Source organism: Macrotis lagotis, chromosome X, assembly GCF_037893015.1.
Source record: "Macrotis lagotis isolate mMagLag1 chromosome X, bilby.v1.9.chrom.fasta, whole genome shotgun sequence".
Lineage (NCBI taxonomy): Eukaryota > Metazoa > Chordata > Mammalia > Peramelemorphia > Peramelidae > Macrotis > Macrotis lagotis.
In genome coordinates, this window is record NC_133666.1 from 120,130,946 (window position 1) to 120,134,129 (window position 3,184).

At 34.7% G+C, this 3,184-nt stretch overlaps 1 pseudogene; it reads right to left on the reverse strand.

Annotated features, from left to right (window-relative positions):
• Positions 1 to 1,168: 1,168 nt before the first annotated feature.
• LOC141498823 (V-type proton ATPase subunit G 1 pseudogene) lies at positions 1,169 to 1,702 on the reverse strand (annotated as a pseudogene).
• Positions 1,703 to 3,184: the final 1,482 nt, after the last annotated feature.

The window sequence follows — 3,184 nt, forward strand, 5'->3', positions numbered from 1 at the left end:
AGGTTCCAAGTTTAAAGTTGTGCCAGCAACACTTCTAAAACTTCTGAGATTTGAGAAAATGGTACTAATGTAATAGAAGATGCTTTTAATGTAATAGCTTTCCTCCAACAGGAAGAAGATGGGTCAGCAGTAGAATGAGATTTTTCCTTAAGAAATCTTGATGAATTCCAGTGCATTCTTCCATAATGAAAAAGCTTAGCAAGCACAAAAGGGTAGACTAAGAATTTCTTGAGGAGTAGCTGGCACCTTCTCCTTTTGTGCCCATAACTTTAGTGCTGCCCTCACTAAACCCAACACACAATACTGAGCACAGAGTAGAAGTTCAATAAATATTTGATTGAATTCAGTGACCCATACATAATAAACTTATATGCCTATGTATGGCATGTAGTGGCTTTAAACATCTAGAACACAAGAAACTATTTTTCAAATTAAATAAGACACGGAAAGTCAGTAATATGGGTAACCCCTGAGAAAAGGCCAACAGATTTAACATGTTCTACTTAATATTAAGACAATTTATTCTTTTTTCTCCCTACAGTACGCATAATATACATTTTCTGAAGACTTTGGAGACCATCAATTTCCCAAGCAATGTAATTGAGCAACTGACTTTTTTAGACTATTTGCTTTAAAAAATCGTGAGTCAAAGGAAAAAATTCAAGCTAAGGAACATTTATATTGAATAATCTTTACTTTCAAGTGACCATAAAAGTACTAAATGTAACAAGGTTTTCATAAGTACCTGAGTTCTGTCAGCTGGTTCTGTTCCATCAAGGGTAACTCAAAGGATTCTAAATGGCTCTATCAGTAACATTTTTATACTAAAACTCATCTAACTAGGGATATTTTAAGCATTCCCATTTCTTTCCAATATTTCTCTGATGTTTACAATAATGAAAACCTTAAGAATGTTACTTAGAATACATATTCAAATACATTTTAACTCCTTTCTTGGATTTTTCTTCATCATTGAAACCATCTAGGAAAACATGTAGCATTCTACAGGTTACAACTGAAAGGCACAAAAAAGCTGTACTCAATAAATGAATTAGTATGAAATAAGAAAAAAAAGAATATTAACTCTTTGGATGAGCTTTCAGTCTTTATGAAGCTAGATTCTCTAGACTCCAAAATGATTGAAGTACTATACCAAATACTATACAGAAATAATTTAAAATCTTTATACAAGAATGTAATTGCAGCATGGATAAAGCTTCACATTCTACAATAGGGCAACTGAACTGCCAATCCATCTTTCAAATGTGAGCTTATTCCTTTTATCTTATTCATTTATGCGGTAGTTCTCATGGATTTCTGGATGGATGTCACACACAAAAGCCAGCAGGTTTTCCAGGACTTCTTCCCTGTTCCTCTGGAAGTGGTTTTGGAGGACAGACATCTTCTCCAAGGTTTCCTTGTCTACTTCAGAGCTGCAACTGCCATGGCTACCAAGAGCTGCAGTTTCTTTGGCTTTAAATTCTTTCTCCCTCTGTAGTCGGTACTGCTCAATCTCAGCCTGAGCTTCTTCTTTTGCTTGCTTCAGTCTCTTATTCTTCCATTTGCGGGCCTCAGAAACCTTCTCAGCAGCGCACTTCTCCACCTGCAGCAGCTGTTGAATCCCCTGCAACTGGCTGGCTATGGCGATACCGAGGCAGCTAGGCCCCAAAAGCTCCCGGCCTTCTTCTTGCACTTCTCTCATGATAACTTTTAAAAAATTCCTATTATGTTTATAAATTTAATTTCCATACTACCTGCATTTGAATATAGTTGATGATTAACTCTCATATATTCACCAGATAGATTTTTGGACCCAATTCTGCCACTGGTTAGTGGCTGACTATGAAACATTGATCAAGTCACTTAATCACCTTGAAGAAAGTGAATTAGACATTCTATAAGATCTCTTCCAATATTAGAATCCATGGAATTCTAATATTGGAAGAGATCTTATAGAATATCTAATTCACTTTCATATATATTTGAATACTTTTCTCTACTTAATCTCTTTAATGACTAATACAAAGAACCTTATCACTGTTTTCTATAGCTCTCTGAAGGATATGTTTTTAATCTTTTTTCTTTTAAAGGAGACGATTGGACCAAATGCACAATGCTGTGATGACAATCATCAGAAAATTGTATTTTTTTGTGATTCTCAATTATTTTGCATTTATGAAAACCTTTTTACAATGCCAGTAGATATGTGTTCATCTCAGTTTTCGACTCAGTCATAGTTTAGTTGCTGCTATTTATCACTGGGAAGATATACTTTTGTTGCAGCTACCTCTATGTATATGAAACTGTAAACACTAATATCACTTTTCAATAAGCAATATCCATCAACCTTAAAAAATGTAATTGGTAGATACTTAATAAGAGACATCTAAAAACAATAGGACCTGGATAAGGCTACTGTATCATTTTCTAAGTCAATATGTAGCTTGGAGGGAATCTTATGTAAGGTTTAGTGGCCTTTTTTTTCTATTTGAGCTTGACTTCATTGGTGTAGTACAACTAAGAACCTAATTCTTTCAAACTCTCAGCTCATCTGGCTTTGGGAGAAAAGTTCCATCTGACTGGAAATAATAACACTAACTTTGTGAAATAATGAGATTGTGAGGAGACAGAAAATATTGGCCTCCTTAATTCAGGACCTCAAGACAAGGGACTAAAAGAACAGCAGGATGATTGGAAATCTTAGATAATGATACACACACACACACATTGTTAACCATTAGAGATTTGAGTCTCAATAGAACAAAGAATGGTGTAAAAAGAATATGCAAAACCACGGAGTCATGAATTCAGATTTGGAAGAAGCCTTTGAGAAAATTTAATCCATCTGCTTCATTTTACGAAAGAGGAAATTTAGGCACTCAAACACCATATTAAATATCTAGTATACAGAGAGGTTAAGTGACTTGCCTAGTGTCACACAGATGAGTGCCAGAGGCATGATTTGAGCCCAGAGAACAAAAGATAAATATTCATTTATAAAGTACCTATTATGTGCTAGGAATTTTATAGTTACTATTTCCTTTGCTATTATTATCTTCATTTTTTTCAGTTGAGGAAATTGAGGCAGACAGGGGTTAAGTGACTTATCCAGGTTAAGTGCTTTAAAGCAGCTAATTAGTACATGAAACCAGATTTGAAATCAAGTCTTACAAACTTCAGACCC